Raw genomic sequence first — 23,298 nt, forward strand, 5'->3', positions numbered from 1 at the left:
GGCTTGTGGCGATCAAAAGATCCAAGGAAATATAAAAAAATAACCTGACTAATCTGACTGACTCTTTCAAAAGACTAAATGTGTTCGTGTGATAATCAATCTTACCATCAGAATCTATTCCTTTATAAAAGACACCGTAGTTCCCAAAATATAACGATAGTAATTACATCGAAAATCAAGATTTCGTGGCGCAACGGTAGCGCGCCTGACTCCAGATCAGGAGGTTGCGTGTTCAAATCACGTCGAGATCAAGCAAAAATATTTCTTCTGAAGGTATGTTTATTCTTTTAAAACGGATACAATGTTCAAATAACATTAATCACCATTGTTTCTATATCTTGTTATCTCAACACACATGTATCCTAATTCAATTTGAATCTTAGTCAGCTGTTTTTTTTTCTTTTTATCAAAATGTGACTTTAGATCTACACGGGACTACAGTGTTTGGAATGAAAGAGCATAGAACCAAGTGAGTTTACAAAAGGGGGAACATTTGCGTCTGAATGTCGATTACCACAGCAGTTGAAACACGACGAGTTTGAACCGATAACTATCTTGGGTTTCCACGATACAAACACAGAGTCTGGCGATGGATATAACTTGTACCTCTCTGTCCTACAAATGGTTTATTCGCCAATTGGTATGATCAAAGGAAGATTAAGTAATCTAAACCAATCTGGCAAACAAAAAAGAGTCCGCTTAAAGAGATTGCTTCAACCACCACTAACCACTAAGTACCGTCCTTATACGTACTGCGCAAGAATATCAGCAAACTAAACTCAATAGAGTAGATTCTACCAATCTGTCTTGGACTATGGTGATTAAAATGCATCGACCGGGAATCGAACCCGGGCCGCCCGCGTGGCAGGCGAGCATTCTACCACTGAACCATCGATGCTTGCCCCACACGTATACTTCTTGATACAAATTGCACGACGACAACCCATCTATTGTAGCCGACTATCATGCCTAAGCTTGTTAGCTTTCATTACGGAAATCAAGGCTTGTGGCGATCAAAAGATCCAAGGAAATATAAAAAAATAACCTGATTAATCTTACTGACTCTTTCAAAAGACTAAATGTGTTCGTGTGATAATCAATCTTACCATCAGAATCTATTCCTTTATAAAAGACACCGTAGTTCCCAAAATATAACGATAGTAATTACATCGAAAATCGAGATTTCGTGGCGCAACGGTAGCGCGCCTGACTCCAGATCAGGAGGTTGCGTGTTCAAATCACGTCGAGATCAAGCAAAAATATTTCTTCTGAAGGTATGTTTAGGCTTTTAAAACGGATACAATGTTCAAATAACATTAATCACCATTGTTTCTATATCTTGTTATCTCAACACACATGTATCCTAATTCAATTTGAATCTTAGTCAGCTGTTTTTTTTTCTTTTTATCAAAATGTGACTTTAGATCCACACGGGACTACAGTTTTTGGAATGGGAGAGCATAGAACCAAGTGAGTTTACAAAAGGGGGAACATTTGCGTCTGAATGTCGATTACCACAGCAGTTGGAACACGACGAGTTTGAACCGATAACTATCTTGGGTTTCCACGATACAAACACAGAGTCTGGCGATGGATATAACTTGTACCTCTCTGTCCTACAAATGGTTTATTCGCCAATTGGTATGATCAAAGGAAGATTAAGTAATCTAAACCAATCTGGCAAACAAAAAAGAGTCCGCTTAAAGAGATTGCTTCAACCACCACTAACCACTAAGTACCGTCCTTATACGTACTGCGCAAGAATATCAGCAAACTAAACTCAATAGAGTAGATTCTACCAATCTGTCTTGGACTATGGTGATTAAAATGCATCGACCGGGAATCGAACCCGGGCCGCCCGCGTGGCAGGCGAGCATTCTACCACTGAACCATCGATGCTTGCCCCACACGTATACTTCTTGATACAAATTGCACGACGACAACCCATCTATTGTAGCCGACTATCATGCCTAAGCTTGTTAGCTTTCATTACGGAAATCAAGGCTTGTGGCGATCAAAAGATCCAAGGAAATATAAAAAAATAACCTGATTAATCTTACTGACTCTTTCAAAAGACTAAATGTGTTCGTGTGATAATCAATCTTACCATCAGAATCTATTCCTTTATAAAAGACACCGTAGTTCCCAAAATATAACGATAGTAATTACATCGAAAATCAAGATTTCGTGGCGCAACGGTAGCGCGCCTGACTCCAGATCAGGAGGTTGCGTGTTCAAATCACGTCGAGATCAAGCAAAAATATTTCTTCTGAAGGTATGTTTAGGCTTTTGAAACGGATACAATGTTCAAATAACATTAATCACCATTGTTTCTATATCTTGTTATCTCAACACACATGTATCCTAATTCAATTTGAATCTTAGTCAGCTGTTTTTTTTTCTTTTTATCAAAATGTGACTTTAGATCTACACGGGACTACAGTTTTTGGAATGGGAGAGCATAGAACCAAGTGAGTTTACAAAAGGGGGAACATTTGCGTCTGAATGTCGATTACCACAGCAGTTGGAACACGACGAGTTTGAACCGATAACTATCTTGGGTTTCCACGATACAAACACAGAGTCTGGCGATGGATATAACTTGTACCTCTCTGTCCTACAAATGGTTTATTCGCCAATTGGTATGATCAAAGGAAGATTAAGTAATCTAAACCAATCTGGCAAACAAAAAAGAGTCCGCTTAAAGAGATTGCTTCAACCACCACTAACCACTAAGTACCGTCCTTATACGTACTGTGCAAGAATATCAGCAAACTAAACTCAATAGAGTAGATTCTACCAATCTGTCTTGGGCTATGGTGATTTAAATGCATCGACCGGGAATCGAACCCGGGCCGCCCGCGTGGCAGGCGAGCATTCTACCACTGAACCATCGATGCTTGCCCCACACGTATACTTCTTGATACAAATTGCACGACGACAACCCATCTATTGTAGCCGACTATCATGCCTAAGCTTGTTAGCTTTCATTACGGAAATCAAGGCTTGTGGCGATCAAAAGATCCAAGGAAATATAAAAAAATAACCTGACTAATCTGACTGACTCTTTCAAAAGACTAAATGTGTTCGTGTGATAATCAATCTTACCATCAGAATCTATTCCTTTATAAAAGACACCGTAGTTCTCAAAGTATAACGATAGTAATTACATCGAAAATCAAGATTTCGTGGCGCAACGGTAGCGCGCCTGACTCCAGATCAGGAGGTTGCGTGTTCAAATCACGTCGAGATCAAGCAAAAATATTTCTTCTGAAGGTATGTTTAGGCTTTTAAAACGGATACAATGTTCAAATAACATTAATCACCATTGTTTCTATATCTTGTTATCTCAACACACATGTATCCTAATTCAATTTGAATCTTAGTCAGCTGTTTTTTTTTCTTTTTATCAAAATGTGACTTTAGATCTACACGGGACTACAGTTTTTGGAATGGGAGAGCATAGAACCAAGTGAGTTTACAAAAGGGGGAACCTTTGCGTCTGAATGTCGATTACCACAGCAGTTGGAACACGACGAGTTTGAACCGATAACTATCTTGGGTTTCCACGATACAAACACAGAGTCTGGCGATGGATATAACTTGTACCTCTCTGTCCTACAAATGGTTTATTCGCCAATTGGTATGATCAAAGGAAGATTAAGTAATCTAAACCAATCTGGCAAACAAAAAAGAGTCCGCTTAAAGAGATTGCTTCAACCACCACTAACCACTAAGTACCGTCCTTATACGTACTGCGCAAGAATATCAGCCAACTAAACTCAATAGAGTAGATTCTACCAATCTGTATTGGGCTATGGTGATTAAAATGCATCGACCGCGAATCAAACCCGGGCCGCCCGCGTGGCAGGCGAGCATTCTACCACTGAACCATCGATGCTTGCCCCTCACGTATACTTCTTGATACAAATTGCACGACGACAACCCATCTATTGTAGCCGACTATCATGCCTAAGCTTGTTAGCTTTCATTACGGAAATCAAGGCTTGTGGCGATCAAAAGATCCAAGGAAATATAAAAAAATAACCTGACTAATCTGACTGACTCTTTCAAAAGACTAAATGTGTTCGTGTGATAATCAATCTTACCATCAGAATCTATTCCTTTATAAAAGACACCGTAGTTCCCAAAATATAACGATAGTAATTACATCGAAAATTAAGATTTCGTGGCGCAACGGTAGCGCGCCTGACTCCAGATCAGGAGGTTGCGTGTTCAAATCACGTCGAGATCAAGCAAAATTATTTCTTCTGAAGGTATGTTTAGGCTTTTAAAACAGATACAACGTTCAAATAACATTAATCACCATTGTTTCTATATCTTGTTATCTCAACACACATGTATCCTAATTCAATTTGAATCTTAGTCAGCTTTTTTTTTTCTTTTTATCAAAATGTGACTTTAGATCTACACGGGACTACAGTTTTTGGAATGGGAGAGCATAGAACAGAGTGAGTTTACAAAAGGGGGAACATTTGCGTCTGAATGTCGATTACCACAGCAGTTGGAACACGACGAGTTTGAACCGATAACTATCTTGGGTTTCCACGATACAAACACAGAGTCTGGCGATGGATATAACTTGTACCTCTCTGTCCTACAAATGGTTTATTCGCCAATTGGTATGATCAAAGGAAGATTAAGTAATCTAAACCAATCTGGCAAACAAAAAAGAGTCCGCTTAAAGAGATTGCTTCAACCACCACTAACCACTAAGTACCGTCCTTATACGTACTGCGCAAGAATATCAGCAAACTAAACTCAATAGAGTAGATTCTACCAATCTGTCTTGGGCTATGGTGATTAAAATGCATCGACCGGGAATCGAACCCGGGCCGCCCACGTGGCAGGCGAGCATTCTACCACTAAACCATCGATGCTTGCCCTACACGTATACTTCTTGATACAAATTGCAACACGACAACCCATCTATTGTAGCCGACTATCATGCCTAAGCTTGTTAGCTTTCATTACGGAAATCAAGGCTTGTGGCGATCAAAAGATCCAAGGAAATATAAAAAAATAACCTGACTAATCTGACTGACTCTTTCAAAAGACTAAATGTGTTCGTGTGATAATCAATCTTACCATCAGAATCTATTCCTTTATAAAAGACACCGTAGTTCCCAAAATATAACGATAGTAATTACATCGAAAATCAAGATTTCGTGGCGCAACGGTAGCGCGCCTGACTCCAGATCAGGAGGTTGCGTGTTCAAATCACGTCGAGATCAAGCAAAAATATTTCTTCTGAAGGTATGTTTAGGCTTTTAAAACGGATACAATGTTCAAATAACATTAATCACCATTGTTTCTATATCTTGTTATCTCAACACACATGTATCCTAATTCAATTTGAATCTTAGTCAGCTGTTTTTTTTTCTTTTTATCAAAATGTGACTTTAGATCTACACGGGACTACAGTTTTTGGAATGGGAGAGCATAGAACCAAGTGAGTTTACAAAAGGGGGAACATTTGCGTCTGAATGTCGATTACCACAGCAGTTGGAACACGACGAGTTTGAACCGATAACTATCTTGGGTTTCCACGATACAAACACAGAGTCTGGCGATGGATATAACTTGTACCTCTCTGTCCTACAAATGGTTTATTCGCCAATTGGTATGATCAAAGGAAGATTAAGTAATCTAAACCAATCTGGCAAACAAAAAAGAGTCCGCTTAAAGAGATTGCTTCAACCACCACTAACCACTAAGTACCGTCCTTATACGTACTGTGCAAGAATATCAGCAAACTAAACTCAATAGAGTAGATTCTACCAATCTGTCTTGAGCTATGGTGATTTAAATGCATCGACCGGGAATCGAACCCGGGCCGCCCGCGTGGCAGGCGAGCATTCTACCACTGAACCATCGATGATTGCCCCACACGTATACTTCTTGATACAAATTGCACGACGACAACCCATCTATTGTAGCCGACTATCATGCCTAAGCTTGTTAGCTTTCATTACGGAAATCAAGGCTTGTGGCGATCAAAAGATCCAAGGAAATATAAAAAAATAACCTGACTAATCTGACTGACTCTTTCAAAAGACTAAATGTGTTCGTGTGATAATCAATCTTACCATCAGAATCTATTCCTTTATAAAAGACACCGTAGTTCCCAAAATATAACGATAGTAATTACATCGAAAATCAAGATTTCGTGGCGCAACGGTAGCGCGCCTGACTCCAGATCAGGAGGTTGCGTGTTCAAATCACGTCGAGATCAAGCAAAAATATTTCTTCTGAAGGTATGTTTAGGCTTTTAAAACGGATACAATGTTCAAATAACATTAATCACCATTGTTTCTATATCTTGTTATCTCAACACACATGTATCCTAATTCAATTTGAATCTTAGTCAGCTGTTTTTTTTTCTTTTTATCAAAATGTGACTTTAGATCCACACGGGACTACAGTTTTTGGAATGGGAGAGCATAGAACCAAGTGAGTTTACAAAAGGGGGAACATTTGCGTCTGAATGTCGATTACCACAGCAGTTGGAACACGACGAGTTTGAACCGATAACTATCTTGGGTTTCCACGATACAAACACAGAGTCTGGCGATGGATATAACTTGTACCTCTCTGTCCTACAAATGGTTTATTCGCCAATTGGTATGATCAAAGGAAGATTAAGTAATCTAAACCAATCTGGCAAACAAAAAAGAGTCCGCTTAAAGAGATTGCTTCAACCACCACTAACCACTAAGTACCGTCCTTATACGTACTGCGCAAGAATATCAGCAAACTAAACTCAATAGAGTAGATTCTACCAATCTGTCTTGGGCTATGGTGATTAAAATGCATCGACCGGGAATCGAACCCGGGCCGCCCACGTGGCAGGCGAGCATTCTACCACTAAACCATCGATGCTTGTCCTACACGTATACTTCTTGATACAAATTGCAACACGACAACCCATCTATTGTAGCCGACTATCATGCCTAAGCTTGTTAGCTTTCATTACGGAAATCAAGGCTTGTGGCGATCAAAAGATCCAAGGAAATATAAAAAAATAACCTGACTAATCTGACTGACTCTTTCAAAAGACTAAATGTGTTCGTGTGATAATCAATCTTACCATCAGAATCTATTCCTTTATAAAAGACACCGTAGTTCCCAAAATATAACGATAGTAATTACATCGAAAATCAAGATTTCGTGGCGCAACGGTAGCGCGCCTGACTCCAGATCAGGAGGTTGCGTGTTCAAATCACGTCGAGATCAAGCAAAAATATTTCTTCTGAAGGTATGTTTAGGCTTTTAAAACGGATACAATGTTCAAATAACATTAATCACCATTGTTTCTATATCTTGTTATCTCAACACACATGTATCCTAATTCAATTTGAATCTTAGTCAGCTGTTTTTTTTTCTTTTTATCAAAATGTGACTTTAGATCTACACGGGACTACAGTTTTTGGAATGGGAGAGCATAGAACCAAGTGAGTTTACAAAAGGGGGAACATTTGCGTCTGAATGTCGATTACCACAGCAGTTGGAACACGACGAGTTTGAACCGATAACTATCTTGGGTTTCCACGATACAAACACAGAGTCTGGCGATGGATATAACTTGTACCTCTCTGTCCTACAAATGGTTTATTCGCCAATTGGTATGATCAAAGGAAGATTAAGTAATCTAAACCAATCTGGCAAACAAAAAAGAGTCCGCTTAAAGAGATTGCTTCAACCACCACTAACCACTAAGTACCGTCCTTATACGTACTGTGCAAGAATATCAGCAAACTAAACTCAATAGAGTAGATTCTACCAATCTGTCTTGAGCTATGGTGATTTAAATGCATCGACCGGGAATCGAACCCGGGCCGCCCGCGTGGCAGGCGAGCATTCTACCACTGAACCATCGATGATTGCCCCACACGTATACTTCTTGATACAAATTGCACGACGACAACCCATCTATTGTAGCCGACTATCATGCCTAAGCTTGTTAGCTTTCATTACGGAAATCAAGGCTTGTGGCGATCAAAAGATCCAAGGAAATATAAAAAAATAACCTGACTAATCTGACTGACTCTTTCAAAAGACTAAATGTGTTCGTGTGATAATCAATCTTACCATCAGAATCTATTCCTTTATAAAAGACACCGTAGTTCCCAAAATATAACGATAGTAATTACATCGAAAATCAAGATTTCGTGGCGCAACGGTAGCGCGCCTGACTCCAGATCAGGAGGTTGCGTGTTCAAATCACGTCGAGATCAAGCAAAAATATTTCTTCTGAAGGTATGTTTAGGCTTTTAAAACGGATACAATGTTCAAATAACATTAATCACCATTGTTTCTATATCTTGTTATCTCAACACACATGTATCCTAATTCAATTTGAATCTTAGTCAGCTGTTTTTTTTTCTTTTTATCAAAATGTGACTTTAGATCCACACGGGACTACAGTTTTTGGAATGGGAGAGCATAGAACCAAGTGAGTTTACAAAAGGGGGAACATTTGCGTCTGAATGTCGATTACCACAGCAGTTGGAACACGACGAGTTTGAACCGATAACTATCTTGGGTTTCCACGATACAAACACAGAGTCTGGCGATGGATATAACTTGTACCTCTCTGTCCTACAAATGGTTTATTCGCCAATTGGTATGATCAAAGAAAGATTAAGTAATCTAAACCAATCTGGCAAACAAAAAAGAGTCCGCTTAAAGAGATTGCTTCAACCACCACTAACCACTAAGTACCGTCCTTATACGTACTGCGCAAGAATATCAGCCAACTAAACTCAATAGAGTAGATTCTACCAATCTGTCTTGGGCTATGGTGATTAAAATGCATCGACCGCGAATCAAACCCGGGCCGCCCGCGTGGCAGGCGAGCATTCTACCACTGAACCATCGATGCTTGCCCCTCACGTATACTTCTTGATACAAATTGCACGACGACAACCCATCTATTGTAGCCGACTATCATGCCTAAGCTTGTTAGCTTTCATTACGGAAATCAAGGCTTGTGGCGATCAAAAGATCCAAGGAAATATAAAAAAATAACCTGACTAATCTGACTGACTCTTTCAAAAGACTAAATGTGTTCGTGTGATAATCAATCTTACCATCAGAATCTATTCCTTTATAAAAGACACCGTAGTTCCCAAAATATAACGATAGTAATTACATCGAAAATCAAGATTTCGTGGCGCAACGGTAGCGCGCCTGACTCCAGATCACGAGGTTGCGTGTTCAAATCACGTCGAGATCAAGCAAAAATATTTCTTCTGAAGGTATGTTTAGGCTTTTAAAACGGATACAACGTTCAAATAACATTAATCACCATTGTTTCTATATCTTGTTATCTCAACACACATGTATCCTAATTCAATTTGAATCTTAGTCAGCTTTTTTTTTTCTTTTTATCAAAATGTGACTTTAGATCTACACGGGACTACAGTTTTTGGAATGGGAGAGCATAGAACCAAGTGAGTTTACAAAAGGGGGAACATTTGCGTCTGAATGTCGATTACCACAGCAGTTGGAACACGACGAGTTTGAACCGATAACTATCTTGGGTTTCCACGATACAAACACAGAGTCTGGCGATGGATATAACTTGTACCTCTCTGTCCTACAAATGGTTTATTCGCCAATTGGTATGATCAAAGGAAGATTAAGTAATCTAAACCAATCTGGCAAACAAAAAAGAGTCCGCTTAAAGAGATTGCTTCAACCACCACTAACCACTAAGTACCGTCCTTATACGTACTGTGCAAGAATATCAGCAAACTAAACTCAATAGAGTAGATTCTACCAATCTGTCTTGGGCTATGGTGATTTAAATGCATCGACCGGGAATCGAACCCGGGCCGCCCGCGTGGCAGGCGAGCATTCTACCACTGAACCATCGATGCTTGCCCCACACGTATACTTCTTGATACAAATTGCACGACGACAACCCATCTATTGTAGCCGACTATCATGCCTAAGCTTGTTAGCTTTCATTACGGAAATCAAGGCTTGTGGCGATCAAAAGATCCAAGGAAATATAAAAAAATAACCTGACTAATCTGACTGACTCTTTCAAAAGACTAAATGTGTTCGTGTGATAATCAATCTTACCATCAGAATCTATTCCTTTATAAAAGACACCGTAGTTCCCAAAATATAACGATAGTAATTACATGGAAAATCAAGATTTCGTGGCGCAACGGTAGCGCGCCTGACTCCAGATCAGGAGGTTGCGTGTTCAAATCACGTCGAGATCAAGCAAAAATATTTCTTCTGAAGGTATGTTTAGGCTTTTAAAACGGATACAATGTTCAAATAACATTAATCACCATTGTTTCTATATCTTGTTATCTCAACACACATGTATCCTAATTCAATTTGAATCTTAGTCAGCTGTTTTTTTTTCTTTTTATCAAAATGTGACTTTAGATCCACACGGGACTACAGTTTTTGGAATGGGAGAGCATAGAACCAAGTGAGTTTACAAAAGGGGGAACATTTGCGTCTGAATGTCGATTACCACAGCAGTTGGAACACGACGAGTTTGAACCGATAACTATCTTGGGTTTCCACGATACAAACACAGAGTCTGGCGATGGATATAACTTGTACCTCTCTGTCCTACAAATGGTTTATTCGCCAATTGGTATGATCAAAGAAAGATTAAGTAATCTAAACCAATCTGGCAAACAAAAAAGAGTCCGCTTAAAGAGATTGCTTCAACCACCACTAACCACTAAGTACCGTCCTTATACGTACTGCGCAAGAATATCAGCAAACTAAACTCAATAGAGTAGATTCTACCAATCTGTCTTGGACTATGGTGATTAAAATGCATCGACCGGGAATCGAACCCGGGCCGCCCGCGTGGCAGGCGAGCATTCTACCACTGAACCATCGATGCTTGCCCCACACGTATACTTCCTGATACAAATTGCACGACGACAACCCATCTATTGTAGCCGACTATCATGCCTAAGCTTGTTAGCTTTCATTACGGAAATCAAGGCTTGTGGCGATCAAAAGATCCAAGGAAATATAAAAAAATAACCTGATTAATCTGACTGACTCTTTCAAAAGACTAAATGTGTTCGTGTGATAATCAATCTTACCATCAGAATCTATTCCTTTATAAAAGACACCGTAGTTCCCAAAATATAACGATAGTAATTACATCGAAAATCAAGATTTCGTGGCGCAACGGTAGCGCGCCTGACTCCAGATCAGGAGGTTGCGTGTTCAAATCACGTCGAGATCAAGCAAAAATATTTCTTCTGAAGGTATGTTTAGGCTTTTAAAACGGATACAATGTTCAAATAACATTAATCACCATTGTTTCTATATCTTGTTATCTCAACACACATGTATCCTAATTCAATTTGAATCTTAGTCAGCTGTTTTTTTTTCTTTTTATCAAAATGTGACTTTAGATCTACACGGGACTACAGTTTTTGGAATGGGAGAGCATAGAACCAAGTGAGTTTACAAAAGGGGGAACATTTGCGTCTGAATGTCGATTACCACAGCAGTTGGAACACGACGAGTTTGAACCGATAACTATCTTGGGTTTCCACGATACAAACACAGAGTCTGGCGATGGATATAACTTGTACCTCTCTGTCCTACAAATGGTTTATTCGCCAATTGGTATGATCAAAGGAAGATTAAGTAATCTAAACCAATCTGGCAAACAAAAAAGAGTCCGCTTAAAGAGATTGCTTCAACCACCACTAACCACTAAGTACCGTCCTTATACGTACTGCGCAAGAATATCAGCCAACTAAACTCAATAGAGTAGATTCTACCAATCTGTCTTGGGCTATGGTGATTAAAATGCATCGACCGCGAATCAAACCCGGGCCGCCCGCGTGGCAGGCGAGCATTCTACCACTGAACCATCGATGCTTGCCCCTCACGTATACTTCTTGATACAAATTGCACGACGACAACCCATCTATTGTAGCCGACTATCATGCCTAAGCTTGTTAGCTTTCATTACGGAAATCAAGGCTTGTGGCGATCAAAAGATCCAAGGAAATATAAAAAAATAACCTGACTAATCTGACTGACTCTTTCAAAAGACTAAATGTGTTCGTGTGATAATCAATCTTACCATCAGAATCTATTCCTTTATAAAAGACACCGTAGTTCCCAAAATATAACGATAGTAATTACATCGAAAATCAAGATTTCGTGGCGCAACGGTAGCGCGCCTGACTCCAGATCACGAGGTTGCGTGTTCAAATCACGTCGAGATCAAGCAAAAATATTTCTTCTGAAGGTATGTTTAGGCTTTTAAAACGGATACAACGTTCAAATAACATTAATCACCATTGTTTCTATATCTTGTTATCTCAACACACATGTATCCTAATTCAATTTGAATCTTAGTCAGCTTTTTTTTTTCTTTTTATCAAAATGTGACTTTAGATCTACACGGGACTACAGTTTTTGGAATGGGAGAGCATAGAACCAAGTGAGTTTACAAAAGGGGGAACATTTGCGTCTGAATGTCGATTACCACAGCAGTTGGAACACGACGAGTTTGAACCGATAACTATCTTGGGTTTCCACGATACAAACACAGAGTCTGGCGATGGATATAACTTGTACCTCTCTGTCCTACAAATGGTTTATTCGCCAATTGGTATGATCAAAGGAAGATTAAGTAATCTAAACCAATCTGGCAAACAAAAAAGAGTCCGCTTAAAGAGATTGCTTCAACCACCACTAACCACTAAGTACCGTCCTTATACGTACTGCGCAAGAATATCAGCAAACTAAACTCAATAGAGTAGATTCTACCAATCTGTCTTGGGCTATGGTGATTAAAATGCATCGACCGGGAATCGAACCCGGGCCGCCCACGTGGCAGGCGAGCATTCTACCACTGAACCATCGATGCTTGCCCCACACGTATACTTCTTGATACAAATTGCAACACGACAACCCATCTATTGTAGCCGACTATCATGCCTAAGCTTGTTAGCTTTCATTACGGAAATCAAGGCTTGTGGCGATCAAAAGATCCAAGGAAATATAAAAAAATAACCTGACTAATCTGACTGACTCTTTCAAAAGACTAAATGTGTTCGTGTGATAATCAATCTTACCATCAGAATCTATTCCTTTATAAAAGACACCGTAGTTCCCAAAATATAACGATAGTAATTACATCGAAAATCAAGATTTCGTGGCGCAACGGTAGCGCGCCTGACTCCAGATCAGGAGGTTGCGTGTTCAAATCACGTCGAGATCAAGCAAAAATATTTCTTCTGAAGGTATGTTTAGGCTTTTAAAACGGATACAATGTTCAAATAACATTAATCACCATTGTTTCTATATCTTGTTATCTCAACACACATGTATCCTAATTCAATTTGAATCTTAGTCAGCTGTTTTTTTTTCTTTTTATCAAAATGTGACTTTAGATCTACACGGGACTACAGTTTTTGGAATGGGAGAGCATAGAACCAAGTGAGTTTACAAAAGGGGGAACATTTGCGTCTGAATGCCGATTACCACAGCAGTTGGAACACGACGAGTTTGAACCGATAACTATCTTGGGCTTCCACGATACAAACACAGAGTCTGGCGATGGATATAACTTGTACCTCTCTGTCCTACAAATGGTTTATTCGCCAATTGGTATGATCAAAGGAAGATTAAGTAATCTAAACCAATCTGGCAAACAAAAAAGAGTCCGCTTAAAGAGATTGCTTCAACCACCACTAACCACTAAGTACCGTCCTTATACGTACTGCGCAAGAATATCAGCAAACTAAACTCAATAGAGTAGATTCTACCAATCTGTCTTGGGCAATGGTGATTAAAATGCATCGACCGGGAATCGAACCCGGGCCGCCCGCGAGGCAGGCGAGCATTCTACCACTGAACCATCGATGCTTGCCCCTCACGTATACTTCTTGATACAAATTGCACGACGACAACCCATCTATTGTAGCCGACTATCATGCCTAAGCTTGTTAGCTTTCATTACGGAAATCAAGGCTTGTGGCGATCAAAAGATCCAAGGAAATATAAAAAAATAACCTGACTAATCTGACTGACTCTTTCAAAAGACTAAATGTGTTCGTGTGATAATCAATCTTACCATCAGAATCTATTCCTTTATAAAAGACACCGTAGTTCCCAAAATATAACGATAGTAATTACATCGAAAATCAAGATTTCGTGGCGCAACGGTAGCGCGCCTGACTCCAGATCAGGAGGTTGCGTGTTCAAATCACGTCGAGATCAAGCAAAAATATTTCTTCTGAAGGTATGTTTAGGCTTTTAAAACGGATACAATGTTCAAATAACATTAATCACCATTGTTTCTATATCTTGTTATCTCAACACACATGTATCCTAATTCAATTTGAATCTTAGTCAGCTGTTTTTTTTTTCTTTTTATCAAAATGTGACTTTAGATCTACACGGGACTACAGTGTTTGGAATGAAAGAGCATAGAACCAAGTGAGTTTACAAAAGGGGGAACATTTGCGTCTGAATGTCGATTACCACAGCAGTTGGAACACGACGAGTTTGAACCGATAACTATCTTGGGTTTCCACGATACAAACACAGAGTCTGGCGATGGATATAACTTGTACCTCTCTGTCCTACAAATGGTTTATTCGCCAATTGGTATGATCAAAGGAAGATTAAGTAATCTAAACCAATCTGGCAAACAAAAAAGAGTCCGCTTAAAGAGATTGCTTCAACCACCACTAACCACTAAGTACCGTCCTTATACGTACTGCGCAAGAATATCAGCAAACTAAACTCAATAGAGTAGATTCTACCAATCTGTCTTGGGCTATGGTGATTTAAATGCATCGACCGGGAATCAAACCCGAGCCGCCCGCGTGGCAAGCGAGCATTCTACCACTGAACCATCGATGCTTGCCCCTCACGTATACTTCTTGATACAAATTGCACGACGACAACCCATCTATTGTAGCCGACTATCATGCCTAAGCTTGTTAGCTTTCATTACGGAAATCAAGGCTTGTGGCGATCAAAAGATCCAAGGAAATATAAAAAAATAACCTGACTAATCTGACTGACTCTTTCAAAAGACTAAATGTGTTCGTGTGATAATCAATCTTACCATCAGAATCTATTCCTTTATAAAAGACACCGTAGTTCCCAAAATATAACGATAGTAATTACATGGAAAATCAAGATTTCGTGGCGCAACGGTAGCGCGCCTGACTCCAGATCAGGAGGTTGCGTGTTCAAATCACGTCGAGATCAAGCAAAAATATTTCTTCTGAAGGTATGTTTAGGCTTTTAAAACGGATACAATGTTCAATTAACATTAATCACCATTGTTTCTATATCTTGTTATCTCAACACACATGTATCCTAATTCAATTTGAATCTTAGTCAGCTGTTTTTTTTTCTTTTTATCAAAATGTGACTTTAGATCTACACGGGACTACAGTTTTTGGAATGGGAGAGCATAGAACCAAGTGAGTTTACAAAAGGGGGAACATTTGCGTCTGAATGTCGATTACCACAGCAGTTGGAACACGACGAGTTTGAACCGATAACTATCTTGGGTTTCCACGATACAAACACAGAGTCTGGCGATGGATATAACTTGTACCTCTCTGTCCTACAAATGGTTTATTCGCCAATTGGTATGATCAAAGGAAGATTAAGTAATCTAAACCAATCTGGCAAACAAAAAAGAGTCCGCTTAAAGAGATTGCTTCAACCACCACTAACCATTAAGTACCGTCCTTATACGTACTGTGCAAGAATATCAGCAAACTAAACTCAATAGAGTAGATTCTACCAATCTGTCTTGGACTATGGTGATTAAAATGCATCGACCGGGAATCGAACCCGGGCCGCCCGCGTGGCAGGCGAGCATTCTACCACTGAACCATCGATGCTTGCCCCACACGTATACTTCTTGATACAAATTGCACGACGACAACCCATCTATTGTAGCCGACTATCATGCCTAAGCTTGTTAGCTTTCATTACGGAAATCAAGGCTTGTGGCGATCAAAAGATCCAAGGAAATATAAAAAAATAACCTGACTAATCTGACTGACTCTTTCAAAAGACTAAATGTGTTCGTGTGATAATCAATCTTACCATCAGAATCTATTCCTTTATAAAAGACACCGTAGTCCCCAATTATAACGATAGTAATTACATCGAAAATCAAGATTTCGTGGCGCAACGGTAGCGCGCCTGACTCCAGATCAGGAGGTTGCGTGTTCAAATCACGTCGAGATCAAGCAAAAATATTTCTTCTGAAGGTATGTTTAGGCTTTTAAAACGGATACAATGTTCAAATAACATTAATCACCATTGTTTCTATATCTTGTTATCTCAACACACATGTATCCTAATTCAATTTGAATCTTAGTCAGCTGTTTTTTTTTCTTTTTATCAAAATGTGACTTTAGATCCACACGGGACTACAGTTTTTGGAATGGGAGAGCATAGAACCAAGTGAGTTTACAAAAGGGGGAACATTTGCGTCTGAATGTCGATTACCACAGCAGTTGGAACACGACGAGTTTGAACCGATAACTATCTTGGGTTTCCACGATACAAACACAGAGTCTGGCGATGGATATAACTTGTACCTCTCTGTCCTACAAATGGTTTATTCGCCAATTGGTATGATCAAAGGAAGATTAAGTAATCTAAACCAATCTGGCAAACAAAAAAGAGTCCGCTTAAAGAGATTGCTTCAACCACCACTAACCACTAAGTACCGTCCTTATACGTACTGCGCAAGAATATCAGCAAACTAAACTCAATAGAGTAGATTCTACCAATCTGTCTTGGGCAATGGTGATTAAAATGCATCGACCGGGAATCGAACCCGGGCCGCCCGCGTGGCAGACGAGCATTCTACCACTGAACCATCGATGCTTGCCCCACACGTATACTTCTTGATACAAATTGCACGACGACAACCCATCTATTGTAGCCGACTATCATGCCTAAGCTTGTTAGCTTTCATTACGGAAATCAAGGCTTGTGGCGATCAAAAGATCCAAGGAAATATAAAAAAATAACCTGATTAATCTGACTGACTCTTTCAAAAGACTAAATGTGTTCGTGTGATAATCAATCTTACCATCAGAATCTATTCCTTTATTAAAGACACCGTAGTTCCCAAAATATAACGATAGTAATTACATCGAAAATCAAGATTTCGTGGCGCAACGGTAGCGCGCCTGACTCCAGATCAGGAGGTTGCGTGTTCAAATCACGTCGAGATCAATCAAAAATATTTCTTCTGAAGGTATGTTTAGGCTTTTAAAACGGATACAATGTTCAAATAACATTAATCACCATTGTTTCTATATCTTGTTATCTCAACACACATGTATCCTAATTCAATTTGAATCTTAGTCAGCTGTTTTTTTTTCTTTTTATCAAAATGTGACTTTAGATCTACACGGGACTACAGTTTTTGGAATGGGAGAGCATAGAACCAAGTGAGTTTACAAAAGGGGGAACATTTGCGTCTGAATGTCGATTACCACAGCAGTTGGAACACGACGAGTTTGAACCGATAACTATCTTGGGTTTCCACGATACAAACACAGAGTCTGGCGATGGATATAACTTGTACCTCTCTGTCCTACAAATGGTTTATTCGCCAATTGGTATGATCAAAGGAAGATTAAGTAATCTAAACCAATCTGGCAAACAAAAAAGAGTCCGCTTAAAGAGATTGCTTCAACCACCACTAACCACTAAGTACCGTCCTTATACGTACTGCGCAAGAATATCAGCAAACTAAACTCAATAGAGTAGATTCTACCAATCTGTCTTGGGCAATGGTGATTAAAATGCATCGACCGGGAATCGAACCCGGGCCGCCCGCGAGGCAGGCGAGCATTCTACCACTGAACCATCGATGCTTGCCCCTCACGTATACTTCTTGATACAAATTGCACGACGACAACCCATCTATTGTAGCCGACTATCATGCCTAAGCTTGTTAGCTTTCATTACGGAAATCAAGGCTTGTGGCGATCAAAAGATCCAAGGAAATATAAAAAAATAACCTGACTAATCTGACTGACTCTTTCAAAAGACTAAATGTGTTCGTGTGATAATCAATCTTACCATCAGAATCTATTCCTTTATAAAAGACACCGTAGTTCCCAAAATATAACGATAGTAATTACATCGAAAATCAAGATTTCGTGGCGCAACGGTAGCGCGCCTGACTCCAGATCAGGAGGTTGCGTGTTCAAATCACGTCGAGATCAAGCAAAAATATTTCTTCTGAAGGTATGTTTAGGCTTTTAAAACGGATACAATGTTCAAATAACATTAATCACCATTGTTTCTATATCTTGTTATCTCAACACACATGTATCCTAATTCAATTTGAATCTTAGTCAGCTGTTTTTTTTTTCTTTTTATCAAAATGTGACTTTAGATCTACACGGGACTACAGTGTTTGGAATGAAAGAGCATAGAACCAAGTGAGTTTACAAAAGGGGGAACATTTGCGTCTGAATGTCGATTACCACAGCAGTTGGAACACGACGAGTTTGAACCGATAACTATCTTGGGTTTCCACGATACAAACACAGAGTCTGGCGATGGATATAACTTGTACCTCTCTGTCCTACAAATGGTTTATTCGCCAATTGGTATGATCAAAGGAAGATTAAGTAATCTAAACCAATCTGGCAAACAAAAAAGAGTCCGCTTAAAGAGATTGCTTCAACCACCACTAACCACTAAGTACCGTCCTTATACGTACTGCGCAAGAATATCAGCAAACTAAACTCAATAGAGTAGATTCTACCAATCTGTATTGGGCTATGGTGATTTAAATGCATCGACCGGGAATCAAACCCGAGCCGCCCGCGTGGCAAGCGAGCATTCTACCACTGAACCATCGATGCTTGCCCCTCACGTATACTTCTTGATACAAATTGCACGACGACAACCCATCTATTGTAGCCGACTATCATGCCTAAGCTTGTTAGCTTTCATTACGGAAATCAAGGCTTGTGGCGATCAAAAGATCCAAGGAAATATAAAAAAATAACCTGACTAATCTGACTGACTCTTTCAAAAGACTAAATGTGTTCGTGTGATAATCAATCTTACCATCAGAATCTATTCCTTTATAAAAGACACCGTAGTTCCCAAAATATAACGATAGTAATTACATGGAAAATCAAGATTTCGTGGCGCAACGGTAGCGCGCCTGACTCCAGATCAGGAGGTTGCGTGTTCAAATCACGTCGAGATCAAGCAAAAATATTTCTTCTGAAGGTATGTTTAGGCTTTTAAAACGGATACAATGTTCAAATAACATTAATCACCATTGTTTCTATATCTTGTTATCTCAACACACATGTATCCTAATTCAATTTGAATCTTAGTCAGCTGTTTTTTTTTCTTTTTATCAAAATGTGACTTTAGATCTACACGGGACTACAGTTTTTGGAATGGGAGAGCATAGAACCAAGTGAGTTTACAAAAGGGGGAACATTTGCGTCTGAATGTCGATTACCACAGCAGTTGGAACACGACGAGTTTGAACCGATAACTATCTTGGGTTTCCACGATACAAACACAGAGTCTGGCGATGGATATAACTTGTACCTCTCTGTCCTACAAATGGTTTATTCGCCAATTGGTATGATCAAAGGAAGATTAAGTAATCTAAACCAATCTGGCAAACAAAAAAGAGTCCGCTTAAAGAGATTGCTTCAACCACCACTAACCATTAAGTACCGTCCTTATACGTACTGTGCAAGAATATCAGCAAACTAAACTCAATAGAGTAGATTCTACCAATCTGTCTTGGGCTATGGTGATTAAAATGCATCGACCGGGAATCGAACCCGGGCCGCCTGCGTGGCAGGCGAGCATTCTACCACTGAACCATCGATGCTTGCCCCACACGTATACTTCTTGATACAAATTGCACGACGACAACCCATCTATTGTAGCCGACTATCATGCCTAAGCTTGTTAGCTTTCATTACGGAAATCAAGGCTTGTGGCGATCAAAAGATCCAAGGAAATATAAAAAAATAACCTGACTAATCTGACTGACTCTTTCAAAAGACTAAATGTGTTCGTGTGATAATCAATCTTACCATCAGAATCTATTCCTTTATAAAAGACACCGTAGTTCCCAAAATATAACGATAGTAATTACATCGAAAATCAAGATTTCGTGGCGCAACGGTAGCGCGCCTGACTCCAGATCAGGAGGTTGCGTGTTCAAATCACGTCGAGATCAAGCAAAAATATTTCTTCTGAAGGTATGTTTAGGCTTTTAAAACGGATACAATGTTCAAATAACATTAATCACCATTGTTTCTATATCTTGTTATCTCAACACACATGTATCCTAATTCAATTTGAATCTTAGTCAGCTGTTTTTTTTTCTTTTTATCAAAATGTGACTTTAGATCCACACGGGACTACAGTTTTTGGAATGGGAGAGCATAGAACCAAGTGAGTTTACAAAAGGGGGAACATTTGCGTCTGAATGTCGATTACCACAGCAGTTGGAACACGACGAGTTTGAACCGATAACTATCTTGGGTTTCCACGATACAAACACAGAGTCTGGCGATGGATATAACTTGTACCTCTCTGTCCTACAAATGGTTTATTCGCCAATTGGTATGATCAAAGGAAGATTAAGTAATCTAAACCAATCTGGCAAACAAAAAAGAGTCCGCTTAAAGAGATTGCTTCAACCACCACTAACCACTAAGTACCGTCCTTATACGTACTGCGCAAGAATATCAGCAAACTAAACTCAATAGAGTAGATTCTACCAATCTGTCTTGGACTATGGTGATTAAAATGCATCGACCGGGAATCGAACCCGGGCCGCCCGCGTGGCAGACGAGCATTCTACCACTGAACCATCGATGCTTGCCCCACACGTATACTTCTTGATACAAATTGCACGACGACAACCCATCTATTGTAGCCGACTATCATGCCTAAGCTTGTTAGCTTTCATTACGGAAATCAAGGCTTGTGGCGATCAAAAGATCCAAGGAAATATAAAAAAATAACCTGATTAATCTGACTGACTCTTTCAAAAGACTAAATGTGTTCGTGTGATAATCAATCTTACCATCAGAATCTATTCCTTTATAAAAGACACCGTAGTTCCCAAAATATAACGATAGTAATTACATCGAAAATCAAGATTTCGTGGCGCAACGGTAGCGCGCCTGACTCCAGATCAGGAGGTTGCGTGTTCAAATCACGTCGAGATCAATCAAAAATATTTCTTCTGAAGGTATGTTTAGGCTTTTAAAACGGATACAATGTTCAAATAACATTAATCACCATTGTTTCTATATCTTGTTATCTCAACACACATGTATCCTAATTCAATTTGAATCTTAGTCAGCTGTTTTTTTTTCTTTTTATCAAAATGTGACTTTAGATCTACACGGGACTACAGTTTTTGGAATGGGAGAGCATAGAACCAAGTGAGTTTACAAAAGGGGGAACATTTGCGTCTGAATGTCGATTACCACAGCAGTTGGAACACGACGAGTTTGAACCGATAACTATCTTGGGTTTCCACGATACAAACACAGAGTCTGGCGATGGATATAACTTGTACCTCTCTGTCCTACAAATGGTTTATTCGCCAATTGGTATGATCAAAGGAAGATTAAGTAATCTAAACCAATCTGGCAAACAAAAAAGAGTCCGCTTAAAGAGATTGCTTCAACCACCACTAACCACTAAGTACCGTCCTTATACGTACTGCGCAAGAATATCAGCAAACTAAACTCAATAGAGTAGATTCTACCAATCTGTCTTGGGCAATGGTGATTAAAATGCATCGACCGGGAATCGAACCCGGGCCGCCCGCGTGGCAGGCGAGCATTCTACCACTGAACCATCGATGCTTGCCCCTCACGTATACTTCTTGATACAAATTGCACGACGACAACCCATCTATTGTAGCCGACTATCATGCCTAAGCTTGTTAGCTTTCATTACGGAAATCAAGGCTTGTGGCGATCAAAAGATCCAAGGAAATATAAAAAAATAACCTGACTAATCTGACTGACTCTTTCAAAAGACTAAATGTGTTCGTGTGATAATCAATCTTACCATCAGAATCTATTCCTTTATAAAAGACACCGTAGTTCCCAAAATATAACGATAGTAATTACATCGACAATCAAGATTTCGTGGCGCAACGGTAGCGCGCCTGACTCCAGATCACGAGGTTGCGTGTTCAAATCACGTCGAGATCAAGCAAAAATATTTCTTCTGAAGGTATGTTTAGGCTTTTAAAACGGATACAACGTTCAAATAACATTAATCACCATTGTTTCTATATCTTGTTATCTCAACACACATGTATCCTAATTCAATTTGAAACTTAGTCAGCTTTTTTTTTTCTTTTTATCAAAATGTGACTTTAGATCTACACGGGACTACAGTGTTTGGAATGAAAGAGCATAGAACCAAGTGAGTTTACAAAAGGGGGAACATTTGCGTCTGAATGTCGATTACCACAGCAGTTGGAACACGACGAGTTTGAACCGATAACTATCTTGGGTTTCCACGATACAAACACAGAGTCTGGCGATGGATATAACTTGTACCTCTCTGTCCTACAAATGGTTTATTCGCCAATTGGTATGATCAAAGGAAGATTAAGTAATCTAAACCAATCTGGCAAACAAAAAAGAGTCCGCTTAAAGAGATTGCTTCAACCACCACTAACCACTAAGTACCGTCCTTATACGTACTGTGCAAGAATATCAGCAAACTAAACTCAATAGAGTAGATTCTACCAATCTGTCTTGGGCTATGGTGATTTAAATGCATCGACCGGGAATCGAACCCGGGCCGCCCGCGTGGCAGGCGAGCATTCTACCACTGAACCATCGATGCTTGCCCCACACGTATACTTCTTGATACAAATTGCACGACGACAACCCATCTATATTAGCCGACTATCATACCTAAGCTTGTTAGCTTTCATTACGGAAATCAAGGCTTGTGGCGATCAAAAGATCCAAGGAAATATAAAAAAATAACCTGACTAATCTGACTGACTCTTTCAAAAGACTAAATGTGTTCGTGTGATAATCAATCTTACCATCAGAATCTATTCCTTTATAAAAGACACCGTAGTTCCCAAAATATAACGATAGTAATTACATCGAAAATCAAGATTTCGTGGCGCAACGGTAGCGCGCCTGACTCCAGATCAGGAGGTTGCGTGTTCAAATCACGTCGAGATCAAGCAAAAATATTTCTTCTGAAGGTATG

The 23,298-nt window shown here is 39.5% G+C and overlaps 36 non-coding genes across 36 annotated transcripts; 24 read left to right on the top strand and 12 right to left on the bottom strand.

Moving 5' to 3' along the window:
- The first annotated feature begins 179 nt into the window (after positions 1 to 179).
- Trnaw-cca lies at positions 180 to 251 on the top strand. Its single transcript has one exon. It is a non-coding gene; the product is annotated as a tRNA-Trp (tRNA).
- A 576-nt stretch (positions 252 to 827) lies between these two features.
- On the bottom strand, positions 828 to 898 carry Trnag-gcc. Its single transcript has one exon. It is a non-coding gene; the product is annotated as a tRNA-Gly (tRNA).
- Positions 899 to 1,180: 282 nt separating this feature from the next.
- On the top strand, positions 1,181 to 1,252 carry Trnaw-cca. The gene has a single exon. It is a non-coding gene; the product is annotated as a tRNA-Trp (tRNA).
- A 576-nt stretch (positions 1,253 to 1,828) lies between these two features.
- Positions 1,829 to 1,899, bottom strand: Trnag-gcc. Its single transcript has one exon. It is a non-coding gene; the product is annotated as a tRNA-Gly (tRNA).
- Positions 1,900 to 2,181: 282 nt separating this feature from the next.
- Positions 2,182 to 2,253, top strand: Trnaw-cca. Its single transcript has one exon. It is a non-coding gene; the product is annotated as a tRNA-Trp (tRNA).
- Positions 2,254 to 2,829: 576 nt separating this feature from the next.
- On the bottom strand, positions 2,830 to 2,900 carry Trnag-gcc. Its single transcript has one exon. It is a non-coding gene; the product is annotated as a tRNA-Gly (tRNA).
- A 282-nt stretch (positions 2,901 to 3,182) lies between these two features.
- Positions 3,183 to 3,254, top strand: Trnaw-cca. Its single transcript has one exon. It is a non-coding gene; the product is annotated as a tRNA-Trp (tRNA).
- Positions 3,255 to 4,183: 929 nt separating this feature from the next.
- On the top strand, positions 4,184 to 4,255 carry Trnaw-cca. Its single transcript has one exon. It is a non-coding gene; the product is annotated as a tRNA-Trp (tRNA).
- A 928-nt stretch (positions 4,256 to 5,183) lies between these two features.
- Positions 5,184 to 5,255, top strand: Trnaw-cca. Its single transcript has one exon. It is a non-coding gene; the product is annotated as a tRNA-Trp (tRNA).
- Positions 5,256 to 6,184: 929 nt separating this feature from the next.
- Trnaw-cca lies at positions 6,185 to 6,256 on the top strand. The gene has a single exon. It is a non-coding gene; the product is annotated as a tRNA-Trp (tRNA).
- Positions 6,257 to 7,185: 929 nt separating this feature from the next.
- On the top strand, positions 7,186 to 7,257 carry Trnaw-cca. Its single transcript has one exon. It is a non-coding gene; the product is annotated as a tRNA-Trp (tRNA).
- A 929-nt stretch (positions 7,258 to 8,186) lies between these two features.
- Trnaw-cca lies at positions 8,187 to 8,258 on the top strand. The gene has a single exon. It is a non-coding gene; the product is annotated as a tRNA-Trp (tRNA).
- A 929-nt stretch (positions 8,259 to 9,187) lies between these two features.
- Positions 9,188 to 9,259, top strand: Trnaw-cca. The gene has a single exon. It is a non-coding gene; the product is annotated as a tRNA-Trp (tRNA).
- Positions 9,260 to 9,834: 575 nt separating this feature from the next.
- Trnag-gcc lies at positions 9,835 to 9,905 on the bottom strand. Its single transcript has one exon. It is a non-coding gene; the product is annotated as a tRNA-Gly (tRNA).
- A 282-nt stretch (positions 9,906 to 10,187) lies between these two features.
- On the top strand, positions 10,188 to 10,259 carry Trnaw-cca. The gene has a single exon. It is a non-coding gene; the product is annotated as a tRNA-Trp (tRNA).
- Positions 10,260 to 10,835: 576 nt separating this feature from the next.
- Positions 10,836 to 10,906, bottom strand: Trnag-gcc. The gene has a single exon. It is a non-coding gene; the product is annotated as a tRNA-Gly (tRNA).
- A 282-nt stretch (positions 10,907 to 11,188) lies between these two features.
- On the top strand, positions 11,189 to 11,260 carry Trnaw-cca. Its single transcript has one exon. It is a non-coding gene; the product is annotated as a tRNA-Trp (tRNA).
- A 929-nt stretch (positions 11,261 to 12,189) lies between these two features.
- On the top strand, positions 12,190 to 12,261 carry Trnaw-cca. The gene has a single exon. It is a non-coding gene; the product is annotated as a tRNA-Trp (tRNA).
- A 575-nt stretch (positions 12,262 to 12,836) lies between these two features.
- Trnag-gcc lies at positions 12,837 to 12,907 on the bottom strand. Its single transcript has one exon. It is a non-coding gene; the product is annotated as a tRNA-Gly (tRNA).
- Positions 12,908 to 13,189: 282 nt separating this feature from the next.
- Positions 13,190 to 13,261, top strand: Trnaw-cca. The gene has a single exon. It is a non-coding gene; the product is annotated as a tRNA-Trp (tRNA).
- A 929-nt stretch (positions 13,262 to 14,190) lies between these two features.
- Trnaw-cca lies at positions 14,191 to 14,262 on the top strand. The gene has a single exon. It is a non-coding gene; the product is annotated as a tRNA-Trp (tRNA).
- A 930-nt stretch (positions 14,263 to 15,192) lies between these two features.
- On the top strand, positions 15,193 to 15,264 carry Trnaw-cca. Its single transcript has one exon. It is a non-coding gene; the product is annotated as a tRNA-Trp (tRNA).
- A 576-nt stretch (positions 15,265 to 15,840) lies between these two features.
- On the bottom strand, positions 15,841 to 15,911 carry Trnag-gcc. Its single transcript has one exon. It is a non-coding gene; the product is annotated as a tRNA-Gly (tRNA).
- A 281-nt stretch (positions 15,912 to 16,192) lies between these two features.
- On the top strand, positions 16,193 to 16,264 carry Trnaw-cca. Its single transcript has one exon. It is a non-coding gene; the product is annotated as a tRNA-Trp (tRNA).
- A 576-nt stretch (positions 16,265 to 16,840) lies between these two features.
- Trnag-gcc lies at positions 16,841 to 16,911 on the bottom strand. Its single transcript has one exon. It is a non-coding gene; the product is annotated as a tRNA-Gly (tRNA).
- Positions 16,912 to 17,193: 282 nt separating this feature from the next.
- Trnaw-cca lies at positions 17,194 to 17,265 on the top strand. Its single transcript has one exon. It is a non-coding gene; the product is annotated as a tRNA-Trp (tRNA).
- A 929-nt stretch (positions 17,266 to 18,194) lies between these two features.
- Trnaw-cca lies at positions 18,195 to 18,266 on the top strand. The gene has a single exon. It is a non-coding gene; the product is annotated as a tRNA-Trp (tRNA).
- Positions 18,267 to 19,196: 930 nt separating this feature from the next.
- On the top strand, positions 19,197 to 19,268 carry Trnaw-cca. The gene has a single exon. It is a non-coding gene; the product is annotated as a tRNA-Trp (tRNA).
- Positions 19,269 to 19,844: 576 nt separating this feature from the next.
- On the bottom strand, positions 19,845 to 19,915 carry Trnag-gcc. The gene has a single exon. It is a non-coding gene; the product is annotated as a tRNA-Gly (tRNA).
- A 282-nt stretch (positions 19,916 to 20,197) lies between these two features.
- Positions 20,198 to 20,269, top strand: Trnaw-cca. Its single transcript has one exon. It is a non-coding gene; the product is annotated as a tRNA-Trp (tRNA).
- A 576-nt stretch (positions 20,270 to 20,845) lies between these two features.
- On the bottom strand, positions 20,846 to 20,916 carry Trnag-gcc. The gene has a single exon. It is a non-coding gene; the product is annotated as a tRNA-Gly (tRNA).
- A 282-nt stretch (positions 20,917 to 21,198) lies between these two features.
- Positions 21,199 to 21,270, top strand: Trnaw-cca. The gene has a single exon. It is a non-coding gene; the product is annotated as a tRNA-Trp (tRNA).
- A 576-nt stretch (positions 21,271 to 21,846) lies between these two features.
- Trnag-gcc lies at positions 21,847 to 21,917 on the bottom strand. Its single transcript has one exon. It is a non-coding gene; the product is annotated as a tRNA-Gly (tRNA).
- A 282-nt stretch (positions 21,918 to 22,199) lies between these two features.
- Trnaw-cca lies at positions 22,200 to 22,271 on the top strand. Its single transcript has one exon. It is a non-coding gene; the product is annotated as a tRNA-Trp (tRNA).
- Positions 22,272 to 22,846: 575 nt separating this feature from the next.
- Positions 22,847 to 22,917, bottom strand: Trnag-gcc. Its single transcript has one exon. It is a non-coding gene; the product is annotated as a tRNA-Gly (tRNA).
- A 282-nt stretch (positions 22,918 to 23,199) lies between these two features.
- Positions 23,200 to 23,271, top strand: Trnaw-cca. Its single transcript has one exon. It is a non-coding gene; the product is annotated as a tRNA-Trp (tRNA).
- Positions 23,272 to 23,298: the final 27 nt, after the last annotated feature.

The sequence above is a fragment of the Daphnia pulicaria genome, chromosome 4 (assembly GCF_021234035.1).
Source record: "Daphnia pulicaria isolate SC F1-1A chromosome 4, SC_F0-13Bv2, whole genome shotgun sequence".
Classification (NCBI taxonomy): Eukaryota; Metazoa; Arthropoda; class Branchiopoda; order Diplostraca; family Daphniidae; genus Daphnia; species Daphnia pulicaria.